At 35.9% G+C, this 17,957-nt stretch overlaps 1 non-coding gene and 1 pseudogene across 1 annotated transcript; one reads left to right on the top strand and one right to left on the bottom strand.

The window, feature by feature from the left end:
- LOC113770916 overlaps window positions 1-17,957 on the bottom strand; it is a 29,598-nt pseudogene that overhangs the window by 4,351 nt on the left and 7,290 nt on the right.
- LOC113772743 lies at window positions 10,790-10,896 on the top strand. The gene has a single exon (XR_003468697.1). It is a non-coding gene; the product is annotated as a small nucleolar RNA R71 (small nucleolar RNA).

Here is a 17,957-nt window from a genome sequence, read left to right as displayed (position 1 = left end):
TTGGACTGCAAGTATACAGGTCAAAATTTTAGTACAAGATGTGTATCGGGTCGATCCCACGAGGAGCAATTTAAACAATTACTAAGCCCCTGTTCTCTCTATTATTTAGACTTACCATTAATTTTGAGCAGAGAAAATCTAATGCTGTAATCTACACATCTGATATACAAATCTAGTTTAACAAATGCTGAATGCAAATAGAGAAATTTCACTTAATGAAGATTCTAGGGATGTAGATTCCACTTATGGCATAAACTACACAAATAAATGGATTTACTTCTTGCTATTATTCTTGCTTAACCAGAGATTTATTTCCAAGATTACCAAGTCTCATTTCCATGATGAAATGGCTTAGAGCAATATAGATTTCCCTATTTCCATGGTGAAATACTACTACAACTCTGTTTTAATTCATGAAATACTAAGTAATCCACTTAAGTGTATTTCTATTTTCATGAACATACAACTCAAGCTCTACTCATGTGTTTCCATTGTTATTACCAATTCTCATTGAACAATAACAACTGTAAACAAGTTATTGGTGATCAAACAATAACAAGAAATCACAGCTACACAGTAGACAAGTTAACTCAAGATATAACAAGTGTAAATCACATTCAATTAGTATTATTTAGCCATAAGTTTCATCTACTCCCTAGATGAAGGAGTTTAGCTACTCATGAATGATTTAACAATCAAATTCACAAGTTTATTAATGCAAAACATCATAAAGTACAAGTATAAGAAAGATAAAAGAAAGCTTAGCCAATTGAAGGTGAAGCTCTCCAATTCCTGCTATGTTCTTGCACAATATGATTACAAGTGAAAACTCTCCAAAAAATGCTTCTCCAAGTACTCCTATCTAGAGAGAAAACTTGTTGCAAGAAGGAAAACTAGCTACGTATGGTTATCCTTGCTTCTCCCTTGTGTTTCTGCATAAAAGGTGGTAGAAATTCCATTCCTCTCACTTCATAATTTCCTCCACTTAGATTTTGTAAAAAGAAGTCAAAGATATGATGTTCCTTTTGTCCACACTCATTTGGTCTTCTCTTTTATTGCAGAAGCATGTGCCACCGATTTCTGTCCCTCAAAATAGCTGTAAAAGTTGTGAGAAAGGTAAAGAAAAACGGCTGTGCCACTTGCTGAGGAGAGAGACAGATCCGAGCCTCGGATCCGAGGAGTGATAATGGATCCGAGCTCGGATTATAGGATCCGAGGCCTTCCCATGATGGATCCGAGGTCGGATCGTCCTGACCTCGGATACACTCCGCCAGAAGTACAGACGAGGGGTCGGATCCCTCTTGTACACACGGATCCGACCTCGGATCCGTGTTGAGCATTTTTCCAGTTTTTCACTTCTTCCCTTTTTCTACATTTTTGCTCCCACTTTCTTGTGTACTTTGTCCTCTGGATGACCCTGACATTTCTTTCAACTTGTGCATGAATTTCATACATCAATTACCTTCACAATTTCACAAAATTACGCATTAATCACTCATTTATCAATTTCTTAACTCTTAAACAATATTTAAGCAATTATCACCAAAAGAGTTTAAATATGGCTTTAATCTTCTCAAAACATACCAAAAATTCATGCCAAATTCATACAAAATGTACGTTAAATATTCACTTATCAAATTCCCCCACACTTGAATCATTGCTTGTCCTCAAGCAATTTTACACAAAACTTACTTCAAATATTCAATAGAGAAAACAGTATGCGTACTCTTGTCAAATTTAATTCCTCAAAAACCTAGAAACCAATTATTATGCCATTTCTCAGATTACACTAAATACTCATAATATTCAATTAAATAAAAATAATTATGCCTAAATTTTGACAAATTCAAATCAATTCTCTCATTCTATCCTAATTCCACAAATAAGTAAATCACATAGTCAATTTTATGGCCTTCCTCATCCCAAAACTTAACAATTTAGAGGGATTTATTCACAATTCATTTTATTTAAATAGTGAAAACGTCTTTTTACGTGAAAATCAACACTTTTAGGTGAAAATTCCCGGTTACTCGACATTTCACTCATTTAAATTGCCAATCATACTCTTAATTCCAATACCTTTTTACGCGAATGTCGACATTTGTAAATGCCAACCCCCGGTTACTCAGTATGTGAATCATTGGAGTAGAAAATTACTAATATTATTTTTCTCTCTTTTTTTTTTTTTTCAAATCAATTTCTTTTTCCCTCTAAGTATAATTAAAGGAAGAATTTGGCCTTTCTTTGACTATATCAATCACTTACTTATAAAATTAAGTAAAAATGATAAATATCATTAATCTTGCAAAACTCTAAGCATAACTTTTCTTATTTAAGCAAATATACTTTCTAAAATGTAAAAATCTTACTTGCATAATAATTCATTTCAAGACAAATAAGAATTAAACTTTTCCAAAATACACATAGCTTGTTATCCAAATGGAAGATATTTTAGAAAAATTTTGACAGAGTTTCCCCATAAAAATGGATGAAACTCCCTGCCAACAACCTCATTTTCACAAAAATTATCCTCATGACAATATCTCCAAATATAATTCCAACATTTTTAAGCTCTAAACAACTAAAGTCATGCATTTCAAGACACAATCACCCATACGATAAAGTTATCCCTCCCCCACACTTAAAATCTACAATGTCCTCATTGTAGAGGAAGGTAAAAGAACTGAAACTTCCCTCAAATAGGTGGTGATGCAATTTGAAGCCCTTAATCATCACGATCATCCAAATTCTGCCCAAATTGAGACAACAAGGGTACCAAACACCATAAGTAGCACAAGATGATTCAAATAAAAGAAAACTGAAATCACAAAGTTTGTCTTAACAAAAGAAAAGAAAAATAAAGAAATAAAAGATCTAATCCGCTAAAAAGTATCATGGTTGCTCGGAACGAGGGTCTACTGCCTCCTCGGCTCCATGATAACCCTGTGAAGTACCAATATGGCCCTCCTCCTGATGAGGTGTCGGAGTAGGAGACCGTCGGATATGAAAATGATCCTCGATCGCACGAAGGCGGCGATCATGTCGGTCGAGGCGCTCAGTCATCATCCGCTCCGTCTGGTCAATGCGCTCGACGACTCGCGTCTCCATACAACAAATAGCATTGAGAAGCTCTTGCCACTTGGAGCGCGGTTGAGGAGGTGGTCGCGGAATCGGAGGAGGAAGAGTCTGCTGTGCCTCCGTCTCTTGGGTTGCCGCTTGTGGTTCAGTGTGAGGCGGAGGCTGAGTGGAAGTCGATGCTTCTCCTGTGTCCCGGACCAAAGCAGCTCCAAAATCAGTAGAAATACCCAAAGCGTTGAGTATAGAAGCATTTACCTCCTCGACAGACCTAGTTACCACCGCTCTCTCGGTTCCACGAGGAACCTTGAGCTTCTCAAACACGAGGGATAGCAGTCGAGGGAATCCGAAGCAAGTCTCGCCGGCCCTCATGCGAGCTGTGGTCCGCATATAGCTGATGATAATGCTGGGTAGAGGAATGCCAGTCAACTGCCTACCCAATCCATGTATCATCTTATCCAGAAAATAGAGATCGCTATTTCGGATCTCCCGTTTACCACTCTTTTTCGGCACCACATTAAATGCAAAAAGATAGAAGATCAGGTGGTATCGATGCTCAAAGGAGTCGGCATATACCGTGAGTTTTTTCGAAGTTCCTCGCTCACGGTACTGACCCTTTAGACGCTCCACGGCTTCTCCCACTTGCCAAGGGTCTCGAGCCTTGAATTCCTTAGTCAGTTTGACATCTTCGCCTTCGTCTATGAGTTGAACGAAACGTCGCAGTGCCTCTCGATTGAGAACCACTTTCCTACCTCGAACCCACGAGACGATGAGGTTGCCACTGTGGCTCTGCTTGTTCTCCACATTGGCGTAGAACTCCCGGACCAAGTTGGGGTAGTAGTACTTGGGCAATTGAAGGATGTTCTCCCATCCAAGTCGCTTGAATGCTGTCGAAATATGGTAGTGCGCATCCACCTCTGGAGCCAAGTGTTTCTCAATGATGATCTCCTTGGCTAGGCCGGCTTCATACCACTCTTGGTTTTCGAGCGATGTGAATCGTGTGGTATCGTAATCTGGCGGTGGCTCATTACGGCTAGTGGATGCAGTCTTCCGGCGAGATCGAGGTGGTGACTCAGGCGAAGGAGATTCTTCCTCAGGCGACTCCTCATGCACAGAAGGTGTATGTTCTTCACTTGACGATGGTGTAGGAGTACGAATACGAGCCCTCCTTGTACGAGCCATAGCACCTATAAACAAGATGAGTATGTACTAGAAAAGATAGAAACTCGCTCATTCATATTAAAATAGGAATTTAAGAAAATTTCGGCAGAGTTTCCCTTTGAAAAAGGGCTAAACTCCCTGCCAAAATGTCCCCAAATTTAAACAAATAAGCTTCCTAACACTTCTCAAATCCAATTCCTACACTTAGAAAGGATATTAGCAGTAAAGAAATTATTTCATGCATATTAAGTGCAAAAAATTTTAAATTATATCTATTTGCAAAAATAAACACTCAAACACTTGAGAATATCATCAATCCAATTCATAACACTCGTTAACACTTAAGTTAACTACACATGACTCCCAATTTATCCTAATATTAATTATTTCAAGTAAAAGTGGTTCAATGTGCTTAACTTGATCGGGAACACACACTTTTACCCAATGGGCTATTGCTCTAATGATAGCATATCATTTTCAATTATAACATTGATTTATACTTCTCGGAACAGTTCATATATTCACTGAAAGCAAAATTCACAAATTTAAACCACTAAAATGCTCAAGCCCAAAAATTGAGAAGGAAATCTCAAAACTATCACCAAATTCATAATTTTTACACAAATAAGCATGAAAATAATTATTACAGCTGATTTGAGCACAATGTAGCACAATTATATCACGAATTTGCAACAATTAAGCAAAATGTATTGAAAAACTAAAAATATACAAAAATGAGAGATATAAAATGTCACAGAAATTCGAAATTTGTTACCTCAAATAGATGGAGTGATGATGGAGGATGATAATGATGCAAAAATGGAATAGAAACAAGCCCAAATTCGACCTCAAATTGCTAGATTTCAGTTTGGCCCTATTTCGCGTCTTGAAGATCAAAACCCCTCAATTTGATGTTTTTGATTCTAAATTGTTGAGGGTTAATGCTCTCAAGAGGTTAGGGAAGGTTTTATTGTGAAAAATTGGGAATTTTATGGATGAAATGGAAGATTGGAGGAAAGGGGATAGGGTTTCGAAGAGAGAGAGAAGAGAAATCTGGAAAAAATGAGGAACCGAGGCCTCGTTTCCTTTCTTATCGCGAAGAGATCCGAGGTCGGATCCTTTCTGGAAGGCCTCGGATCCTACATGGCTCGGATCAGCCTCAACAGAAACACAGACGAGCCCTCGGATCTATCTGGGTTGGAAAAGATCCGAGCTCGGATCTATGGATCCGCGGTCGGATCTGTCTGGGATTTTAGGATCCGAGCTCGGATCCTGACTTCTCTGCACTAATTGCAGAAACTGCAATTTTTCAAACTTTTTCTCCCTTTTCCGGCCAATTCCAAAACACACATTGGACAAACTTTTATCAATTCTAACCTCCCACGCACATGCAATATACCTTAAACACAATATCCATCCTCTCAAAACACAACAAACACATTTACATTGAAAATCGAGGGGTGAGGTTCTTTGATCATTTTTGCATTTTTACATCAAAATGGCATTTCTGAGCATTAAATACACATCAAATGAATCCATGAACCTTTATAACCATGATATCACCAAAACTCACTTGAAATGCACAATGTATGTATAGGCATAGAAATTTTAAACACTTAAAACACAATTTGGTAAGAAAACTCCCTGCCAACATGATCTTCAAGTGCACCTCCAAGATGGATGATAAAAACTCCCGTATCTCCTATAAACAAGTGAAATACATCTAATTAGTCAATTAACTTACACCAAAATGTAAGAAACACATAAAAACACACAAATACACTATTATTATTAGGTTGCCTCCCAACAAGCGCTTTTGTTTATAGTCGTTGGCTCGACTTTCCTATAACTTCTTTAATTCTCCATTGCATTTCCTAAGGAGTAATTTACTCCTTTAGGAACCTTTTCTCCGGCCAAATAGGGCTTCAATCTTTGCCCATTTACTTTAAATGGAGAACCATTTTCTCCTTTTATTTCCACTGCTCCATAAGGAAATACTTGAGTTACTTCAAATGGTCCCGACCACCTTGACTTCAATTTTCCTGGAAATAACCTCAGGCGTGAATTGAACAAGAGTACCTTTTGCCCTACCAGAAATTTTTTAGGAATAATATGCTTGTCATGCCAATATTTGATCTTTTCTTTATAAATTTTGGCATTTTCATATGCATGTAGTCGGTGTTCCTCCAATTCACTTAGCTCAAGTAATCGCTTTTCTCCTGCAAAATTACAATCCATGTTAATAGATTTAATTGCCCAATAAGCTTTGTGCTCAATCTCCACAGGTAGGTGACAAGCTTTCCCATAGACTAAACGATACGGTGACATCCCTAGGGGTGTCTTAAATGCCGTTCGGTAAGCCCATAGTGTATCATCTAGCTTTGTAGCCCAATTCTTGCGTGATTTATTCACAGTTTTCTCCAAAATGAGCTTTATCTCTCTATTAGCTAGCTCTGCTTGTCCATTGGCTTGAGGATGATATGGAAGTGATGTCTTGTGCCTACAACCATATTTAAACAATAAGGAATCCAATTGTCTGTTACAAAAATGTTTCCCTTCATCACTTACTATGGCCTTGGGTATACCAAATCTACTGAAAATATTCTTTTTAAGGAATCTAAGTACAATTTTAGAGTCATTAGTAGGTGAAGCGATTGCTTCAACCCATTTAGAAACATAATCCACTGCTACTAAGATGTACTTATTATTAAAAGAACTAGGAAATGGTCCCATAAAATCAATACCCCATACATCAAATAACTCAACTTCCAAGAACGTAGTCAGGGGCATTTCATTCTTTCGAGATATATTTCCAGTTCTTTGGCATGCATCACAATTTTTAACATATTCCCTAGCATCTTGGTACATAGTTGGCCAATAAAATCCTGATTGCCATACCTTTGCCACAGTCTTTGAAGTACTGAAATGACCACCTGTTTCAAGGTTATGACAATGATATAAAACATTATGTACCTCATCTTCAGGAATACATCTACGTATCATACCATCGGCACAATGTCTGTATAGCAATGGTTCCTCCCAAAAGTAACTTTTTACGTCATGTAAGAATTTCTTCTTTTGATGATAATTAAATCCCTTTTGAATCTCTCCACTGACCAAGTAGTTAGCAAAATCTGCATACCATGGAGAATTTCTAAGTGCTAGGACAAACTCATCCGGAAAATTCTCTTGAATTGGAACCTGATCTTTGATTGGGATATATTCCAAACGTGATAAATGATCTGCAACTAGATTCTCCGATCCCTTTTTGTCTTTTATCTCCACATCAAATTCCTGCAATAAAAGAATCCACCGAATTAGTCTAGGTTTTGCATCCTTCTTATGCAGCAAATATTTAAGAGCTGAATGGTCCGTATATATAATGACTTTAGATCCTACTAAATAGGATCTAAATTTGTCCAAAGCAAATATCACTGCCAATAGCTCTTTTTCTGTCGTTGCATAATTGAGTTGAGCCTCATTTAGCAACTTGCTAGCATAGTAAATGACGTGCAATCGTCCTTCTTTCTTTTGTCCCAAAACTGCTCCAACTGCATAATCACTTGCATCACACATCAATTCAAATGGTATTGACCAATCGGGTGAAGTTATAATTGGGGTCGAAATCAATTCCTTCTTCAACCTTTCAAATGCAACCAAACAATTGTCATCAAATTGAAAAGGAGAATCTTTACATAATAAATCACATAATGGTTTTACTATTTTAGAAAAATCTTTAATAAAACGTCTATAAAAGCCAGCATGTCCTAAAAAACTCCTTATCCCCTTGACATTGCTTGGGGGTGGCAATTTTTCGATGACTTCTATTTTGGCTTGATCCACCTCAATTCCCTTGGAGGAAATCTTGTGTCCTAAGACAATTCCTTCTTTTACCATAAAATGACATTTCTCCCAATTCAGTACAAGATTTGTTTCCTCGCATCTCTGCAAAATTAATTCCAAATTATGAAGACACTGATCAAAAGATGAACCATACACAGAAAAATCATCCATAAATATCTCCATAATTTTCTCAATATAATCAGAAAAAATAGCCATCATGCATCGTTGAAAAGTTGCAGGAGCATTGCATAAACCAAATGGCATTCTTCTAAAGGCAAAAGTGCCATAAGGACATGTAAATGTGGTCTTTTCTTGATCCTCTGGAGCTATAGCTATTTGATTATATCCTGAAAAACCATCAAGAAAACAGTAAAATTCATATCCAGCTATTCGCTCCAATAATTGATCAAGAAATGGTAGGGGAAAATGATCTTTTCTTGTTACCGTATTTAACTTACGATAATCAATACACACTCTCCACCCTACCACAAGTCTAGATGGAATTAATTCATCATTTTTACCCACGATTGTAGTCATTCCACCCTTCTTTGGTACCACATGAATTGGACTAATCCAAACACTATCGGAGATAGGAAAAACTATACCTGCGTCAAGCCATTTAAGAATTTCATTTCTTACCACCTCTTTCATGTTTGGATTGAGTCTTCTTTGTGTTTCCACCACTGGTTTGCAATTGTCCTCCAATAAAATTCGATGCATGCATATAGAAGGACTTATACCTTTAATGTCTGAAATTGTCCATCCAATTGCCTTCTTACACCTTCTTAGAACTCTTAGCAACTTTGCACACTGTTCATCATCAAGGTCAGCACTAACAATTACAGGTAAAGTTTTATTTTCTCCAAGAAATTCATACCTTAGATGAGTCGGAAGTGGCTTGAGCTCTAACCTTGGAGGTTCAATTTCTGAAGGTTGTGAAAACCCTTTTCCTTGGCCAAGACTTTCATACAAATTACCCCTTTTATAAGGTGCTTGAAAATCCAAGTACTTGGCCAATTCTTCAATTTCTTCACAAACATCTTCTTGCTTACCTAAACTCATTAAACAATGCTCAAGAGGATCTAAGTCAAGGTTGACTTGACTCATCTCTTGGGTTAGTTTATCAATTGTGCCAATAGAATAAGCATGATCGGTAAAAGAAGGGTATTTTTCCATTTCATTCAAATTAAATTCTACTTCTTCTTCACCTACTTGAAACTTAAGCTTGCCATTTTTTACATCAATAATAGTACCTGCAGTAGCTAGAAATGGTCTACCTAGAATAATTGGCATAGATATATCTTCTTCCATATCTAATACCACAAAATCCACTGGAATGATAAATTTTTGAACTTTTATCAATACATTCTCCAACACTCCCACTGGATATCTAATAGACCGATCCGCTAGTTGCAAAGTAATATTTGTGCGTTTAAGCTCATGCAAACCCAATTGTCTAGCCACCGTTAAAGGTATTAATGATACACTAGCACCAAGATCACACAATGCTTTAGAAAAATCAACGTTACCTATGGTGCAAGGTATAGAAAAACTCCCTGGATCCTTCAACTTCGGTGGTAGCTTATTTTGAATAATTGCACTACATTCCTCCGTTAATGCTATTGTTTCGCAGTCTTCCAACTTTCTTTTTCTAGTCATGATTTCCTTGAGAAATTTCGCATAAGACGGAATCTGCAAAATAGCATCGGCAAAAGGAATGTTAATGTGCAATTGTTTGAAAAGTTTAACAAATTTTTCAAAATCTTTATCAAACTTATTTTGCTTTAATCTTTGTGGAAATGGAACCGCAGGGGGTATTGGAATGGTAGTGGAAGATGATGGTTGCTTTTCTCTTGGATTCTCCCGACTATTTTCCTCCACAATCGCCTCTTGGTTCCTCTGCTTTTCTTCTTGTTTTTCATTCTCATCTTTCTCAACTTCCTTCACTGGAGGATCTTCTAATTGTCTACCACTACGAAGAGTAATGGCTTTCACATGCTCCTTAGGATTGACCTCTGTTTTGCTAGGTAATTCTCCTTGATTTCGATTATTCAAAGAACTAGCAATTTGACCAATTTGGACCTCTACATTCCTGTACATTGTAGTGAGTTGGTCCATCCTTCCTTCTACTCGCTCAAATCTGTCCGAGGTAACTTTTGCAAGCTTTTCCACTGCCATCTCCCAACCAGATTTAGTTTCAGCTTGTTGTTGCCTTGATTGAAATCCCGGTGGATTGGTTGGCCTTGGTTGATTTCCTTGATCCTTCCATCCAAAGTTTGGATGATTTCTCCACCCCGGATTGTAAGTATTCGAGTAGGGGTTATTTTGAGCATTACGATTGTAATTATTGACGAATTGTACCTGTTCAGAATCAACACACTCATTAGTATCATGTTCACCTCCACATACAGAACAGCATGCTACATGTGCATTAGATGAGCTTGGACCTTGTCTACTTAGCAATTTCATCACATTATTCATTTGAGCACTCAGCATATTAAGAGTGTCCATTTCTATCATACCTGCGTGACGTCTTGCATTACCTCTCTCATTGGCCCATTGGTAGTTATTTGCTGCCATTTCTTCTATCAAATTATGAGCTTCTTGGGGTGTTTTACCCATTAAAGCTCCACCTGCAGCTGCATCGATCATAGTTTTAGTAGAAAAAACTAAACCATTATAGAAGGTTTGTATGATTAACCACTCCGGCAGTCCATGATGTGGACATTTCCGAAGCAGATCTCTAAACCTTTCCCATGCCTCATATAATGATTCACCTTCTAATTGGCTAAAACTAGTGATATCCATTCTAAGCTTAGCAGTCTTACCTGGTGGAAAATACTTATTTAAGAATGCTCTTGATAATTCATCCCATCCAGTGAAAGTATTGGGAGCATGAGAGTGTAGCCAAAGTTTGGCCTTATCTCTCAATGAAAATGGGAACAATCTTAGCCTTATAGCATCATCACTAACTCCATTCATTTTAATTGTATCACAAATTTCCAAGAATGTAGCTAAGTGTGTATTAGGATCTTCTACTGCATTACCTCCAAATTGAGATTGTTGAACCATTTGGATAAGTGATGGTTTAATCTCAAAGTTGTTAGCATTTACCGCAGGCCTTGCTATGCTCGTTTGTGAACCTTGTGTTCCCGGTATAGTAAAATCTCGCAGAACTCGCCTATTTAGGTCATTTTCCGCCATTTCTTCTTCAAATGGTAATTCTATCAAGATATCTTCTATTGGCTGCCAAACCTCTTGTTCCTCTTGATGCAGTGTATTCCTCCTTTGTCTCCGCAATGTTCTTTCAATTTCAGGATCAAAATGTCCAACTTCTCTATTTGATCGGTGCATGCACTACAAATAAAAATAAGAGAAATTTTTGTAGTTTTAATTCAACAACTTGGATAAAAACAATGAAAATGTCTAAATTAATAGAGATGACTAGGCCCTAATATTGCCGCTCCCCGGCAACGGCGCCAAAAACTTGACGGGTTCTTTTTGTATCAATGCAAGTTTAATTCCGATTTTACACCCGTTGGACTGCAAGTATACAGGTCAAAATTTTAGTACAAGATGTGTATCGGGTCGATCCCACGAGGAGCAATTTAAACAATTACTAAGCCCCTGTTCTCTCTATTATTTAGACTTACCATTAATTTTGAGCAGAGAAAATCTAATGCTGTAATCTACAAATCTGATATACAAATCTAGTTTAACAAATGCTGAATGCAAATAGAGAAATTTCACTTAATGAAGATTCTAGGGATGTAGATTCCACTTATGGCATAAACTACACAAATAAATGGATTTACTTCTTGCTATTATTCTTGCTTAACCAGAGATTTATTTCCAAGATTACCAAGTCTCATTTCCATGATGAAATGGCTTAGAGCAATATAGATTTCCCTATTTCCATGGTGAAATACTACTACAACTCTGTTTTAATTCATGAAATACTAAGTAATCCACTTAAGTGTATTTCTATTTTCATGAACATACAACTCAAGCTCTACTCATGTGTTTCCATTGTTATTACCAATTCTCATTGAACAATAACAACTGTAAACAAGTTATTGGTGATCAAACAATAACAAGAAATCACAGCTACACACGTAGACAAGTTAACTCAAGATATAACAAGTGTAAATCACATTCAATTAGTATTATTTAGCCATAAGTTTCATCTACTCCCTAGATGAAGGAGTTTAGCTACTCATGAATGATTTAACAATCAAATTCACAAGTTTATTAATGCAAAACATCATAAAGTACAAGTATAAGAAAGATAAAAGAAAGCTTAGCCAATTGAAGGTGAAGCTCTCCAATTCCTGCTATGTTCTTGCACAATATGATTACAAGTGAAAACTCTCCAAAAAATGCTTCTCCAAGTACTCCTATCTAGAGAGAAAACTTGTTGCAAGAAGGAAAACTAGCTACGTATGGTTATCCTTGCTTCTCCCTTGTGTTTCTGCATAAAAGGTGGTAGAAATTCCATTCCTCTCACTTCATAATTTCCTCCACTTAGATTTTGTAAAAAGAAGTCAAAGATATGATGTTCCTTTTGTCCACACTCATTTGGTCTTCTCTTTTATTGCAGAAGCATGTGCCACCGATTTCTGTCCCTCAAAATAGCTGTAAAAGTTGTGAGAAAGGTAAAGAAAAATGGCTGTGCCACTTGCTGAGGAGAGAGACAGATCCGAGCCTCGGATCCGAGGAGTGATAATGGATCCGAGCTCGGATTATAGGATCCGAGGCCTTCCCATGATGGATCCGAGGTCGGATCGTCCTGACCTCGGATACACTCCGCCAGAAGTACAGACGAGGGGTCGGATCCCTCTTGTACACACGGATCCGACCTCGGATCCGTGTTGAGCATTTTTCCAGTTTTTCACTTCTTCCCTTTTTCTACATTTTTGCTCCCACTTTCTTGTGTACTTTGTCCTCTGGATGACCCTGACATTTCTTTCAACTTGTGCATGAATTTCATACATCAATTACCTTCACAATTTCACAAAATTACGCATTAATCACTCATTTATCAATTTCTTAACTCTTAAACAATATTTAAGCAATTATCACCAAAAGAGTTTAAATATGGCTTTAATCTTCTCAAAACATACCAAAAATTCATGCCAAATTCATACAAAATGTACGTTAAATATTCACTTATCAACCTCACCAATTCAATTAACGGTCCGAGTTTCAAAACATTGCCTTTTGGTCATGGCATTATCAGGGACCCGGGACCTCTATGGTTACAAGCACTGTTTTTAAACTCGAACCGGACCAGTCGATCCAACTGGTCAAACCGAGAACCGACCAATTATTCGGTCTGAATCATCTTTAAAAACAGCATGTCAAAAACTCGACCAAATCTGGTTTTTATTGGGTTTGACCGAAAAACCTGGTTTTGTACTTTTTTTGGCTATATTTTTGCCAATTGCTGATTTCTTTTTCTTTTTCCCAAAATTTTCATCATCTTTAAAGCCATAATTTGATCCCTCCAACAATTTGGTAATATGTATTGGAAATTGAAAGCAAAAAGTTCTAAGAGAAAATGACAAAAAGGAAGAGAGAAGATAGATCTATGAATATATCCTCATTATCAACTTCTAAAGATCAAGATCTAAACAAAAAAGAAGAAAGAAAGAAATTAACAAAAGAATGAAAATAAAGGAAGAGAGAGGAATCTTGCCTATTTGAAGAAAAGAAACAAGAAAGAAAATCACAAAGTGAAAGGAAAAAAAAGAGAATGCAGAGAATGAAACCCCCTGGTAATTTGGTGATGATGCATGCTAGTGATTTGATGATGTCATGTTTTTTCTTTTTCCTTTTTAATTTGGTGAATTTCTGTTTTCTAATAACATTGGTTGAAGTTGACTGGAAAAAGCAAAAAAAAAAAAAAGGAATTCCTTTTTAATTTGGTTGAAGGTTGAGGAGAAGAAGGAGAAGAAAGAGGCGGAAATGTTTCCGCCTGATGCATGAGGAGGAATTAATGGCGTCAAAGTATAAGGGACGGGTGTTTGGACCGATTGAAGAGTAGGAAGACCAAAGATAAGGCCAGGAGGCAACTGCCTTCCAAGTCTAATTTTTTTTTTAATTTTGTGTTTCGACCCTTTATGTTTTGAACAATTACAATTATGCTTGCAACTTTCTTTTATAATTATTGTGTGCAACTTTAGCTTTTGCACTTTGTACAAATAAGTCTCAATTTTGTTTAAGACTTATCATGCATGTGCATTTGAACTTTATAAACGTTAACAAATTAATTTAAAATTTGATTGTTGAATTTTTATTTAAAATTCGTATTAAGTATTTGATATTGATTTGTCATTTTGTTCAATTTGTTTTAAGAATTTGATGTGATGCAAGGACTATGAGGTAAAAATGAACCTAATTAATATATTAATAGTATTTTTTCCGTATTTTTTATTTTAAAAAATTAATAATATTTATGACATCATAATGACATCATCCGGCTTTTAATACTAGTCCGACTTGATCGAATCTAATGGCCCCTGACCCTTGAACTCAGTCGAGTTTCTTGCCAGTTCGAGTTTCAAAACATAAGTTACAAGTGCCACCAGAGAGGGTGTTTTGTAGCTCAGATGAGGCCAAGTTTACTTGTCCTGATCTTGGCAATGAGAAGCTGGCACAATTAACTTGCAATCCTACCAGTCTCTCACCCCATTATCAATACTTAGGATTACTTAGTACTATGATCAAACTTTAAAGTTTGATTGGTAATTTGGTCAAATTTCATGGAAATACATGCACAATAGGTCTGACTTATAATTTGGCCAAATCTCAAGGGAGATGAATACACAATAGGTTTTACGTATCACTTCCTAGCTTACTCTCGGTCCCATCTTGTATTATATTGTCATGTATCCTTCATAAACAACCTATTTTAACTCTTATTTTTTCTTCTTTAGAATTCCAAGAACCACTAACTATGTAAAAAAAATGAAAATAGACTAAAATGCCAGATTTTAATTTAAAAAATCAAATTTTTACGAGTTTTTTAGTATATATATTTTTCATTTCTTTATCATATATTGGTTTTAGTTGTTGTATTTTGATCTTTTTTTAACCCTGTTAGTCATAGTTGGAACTCAAGGACAAAAGCGGGGTTAAAAAAAGGATGTTCATGCAGAATACATGACCTACTACATAAGGTTAGGACAAGAAGTAGCACAAGGAGTGGAGAGAGCAGATCCATTGCGAGACAAATGTAATTAATTGTTTGATTAATGTGAATTGTAATAATACCTTTTACCATCAATGATTTAACGATTCACCTCATAATCTCCTTATGCTTTTGAAATTATCATCTTAACCCGGGCCCTTGTAGATAACTGTTTTTTTTTTGTTAAATCAAATTTAAAGAGGGTAAATATGGTATTTGGTTGATTAATTGCTAATACATATTTTTTACATTTTTTTTCTTGGCTAATTTTCAATTTGGAGCCTTAAATTATGGACTCTCTGCAACTCTAATCCTTAAATTTTAATTTTGAATGCTTTACTCCCTAAAGTGTGATATTTATCCTACTTTAGTGCTTAATAATTATTCTATATCTTGACAACTAGTTTTGTCACAAAACAAAGAAAAACTCAATGGCTCCTCTCACAAAAGCACAAGGTAAAATTGCAATTTCGGAACGATAAGGGGTTGCATGGCAAAACATTAAACCACAAAGGAGTAAAATTAATTTACCTATTTTAATATTTTCAAACTAGTGGAAAAAATGTATTCCACTATAATGGAGAATCTTTTACATGCATAGCACAAATCCTTGATCTTCTTCAATGTCCCTGTCTAAATTTGGAGAAACAAAAGTGAGTTCTTCTTAGCATTACGCCATGATAATTTCAGTTTGAAATTAATTTTGCAAATCAACACCATACATAATATACCTCATAAACTATTTCAGTTATACACAAAAAGTTAAATTTGAATTAACAAATTTGTTATGTTCAATTAATCGTTACAAAATTTTCCATGATCTTAAACTCTTTTATACTGGTTTAATTGTTTCTTCCAAATTGAATGCAAAAACTTTGTCAAATAGACTTTATCTTTATTTATGCTGATCAACCAATAAAAATAAAATAATAACATCATAATATGAGTTTTAAAAACCGTATATTAGATAAATGGATGAATAACTAAAGATAAACGAAATGGAGAGAAGCCCAATCAAGCCATCATAACTAAAGAATTCTACGATGGCCACCATACTATTAAATCAATATATACTCTATAGTCAATTAACGTCCGAATGCTTGCGAAAACGGTAGATATGTACATAATTACTGTCCTAAGAATTATAAGTCCACTTAAAATTCTACCATATATGACAAATCATGAGTGTCATGATCAGTATGATGTGCTTATGCTGAAATCTTACTATTTTGCACTACATGCCGACGTTTCAATTCAACTAAACTATTAGTTACGTGATGGTTTCCTTTAGGTATATATTTTCGTTCGGCACTAAATTTACACGAATTTATTCTAAATTTACACCTTGTACAACTTCTAATATTACTAATCTCAATTACAAATGCATTAAAGGTGTGGATCTAAAATAAAGTTATGTGAATACAGCTCTTTCATTTTCATTTTTGATCCAGAAATCAATACAAACAAAAAAATTGTAAGACTTAAGACTAAAGGTTCCAGAACATACCTTTAGAAGGACAAGGAGGAGGGTCAACAATAAAATTTAGTTTGGCACAGGTGGTGTTACATTTAGGAGGATTTTCTTAATTTTTTTCATAGATCTTCATGAAGATTCATTGGCGAGAGCGAGTTTCAAGTGTATTAGAAAATTACATTCTCAGAAGACAAGAGTTAAAAGTGATATTTTACCTGTTTCACCGTGGTTTAGAACAAATAGTGGATTCTATTCCCTATAACTTGTGTTTAGTTGATTCTTCCATTCTTGTGATTTTCCTTAGTTTACTTATTTTGCTTACCTTCAATTTATATTTTTTATATTTGAGGTTATTTAGATAATAGAGCAAGTGAAAAAGTCTTAGTAATTGTAAATTTGCCCCTCGTGGGATCGAAAATAGTAATACCTCCTATACTCATTAAACAAACTATATACCAGCAGAATTCGAGATAATTAGATTATTAAATTTGGTGCAAGCCAAGACCTCGTCAATTGGATAAATGAATGGAAAACTAAAAAGAAACGGAATGGAGAGAAGCCCAACCCAGTTTCGCAAACCAAGCTATCATACACAAGGGATTCTACGATGGCGACCACGCTATTACTTCAATATATATTCTATAGTTAATTACTATCCTAATGCTTGCAAAAATGCTAAATATGTAGATAATCACTGTCTTCGGAAGTGTAAGTCCACTTAAAATTCTACCATATATGACAAATCATGAGTGCTATGATCAGTATGATGTGCTTATGCTGAAATCTATTTTGTACTATATGCCAATGGTGAAATTTACTCGTACAAATTCTACTATCATTCATACCAATTATAAATGTATTAAAGGTGTGGATTTAAAATAAAGTTATGCGAATATAGCCCTTTCATTTTCATTTTCGATCCAGAATTCAATAAAAACAAAAAAAAATTGTAAGATTTAAGTCTGTTTTTAACACTAGGAAAAAAATATCTGGTCAGAGCAACGCTCCAGGACATACCTTTAGTGGAACTAGGAGGAGGAGCACCGGTGAAGGAATGTAAGTTTGTCATAGGCGGTGGTGCAGGGGATGCAGTATTGTAGAAGCGGTAGAGCTCATACCTAATATTACAGCTTGGAGAGAGCACTCTGCCTCCCACGCTGATAGCACAACACAAGGGCAGCACTGCTATAGCCTTTTTAAGACACCCTTTGC

This window comes from Coffea eugenioides, chromosome 5 (genome assembly GCF_003713205.1).
Source record: "Coffea eugenioides isolate CCC68of chromosome 5, Ceug_1.0, whole genome shotgun sequence".
Classification (NCBI taxonomy): domain Eukaryota; kingdom Viridiplantae; phylum Streptophyta; class Magnoliopsida; order Gentianales; family Rubiaceae; genus Coffea; species Coffea eugenioides.
Note: the sequence above shows the minus strand (reverse complement) of the source record. Positions and strands in the feature narration are given on the sequence as shown.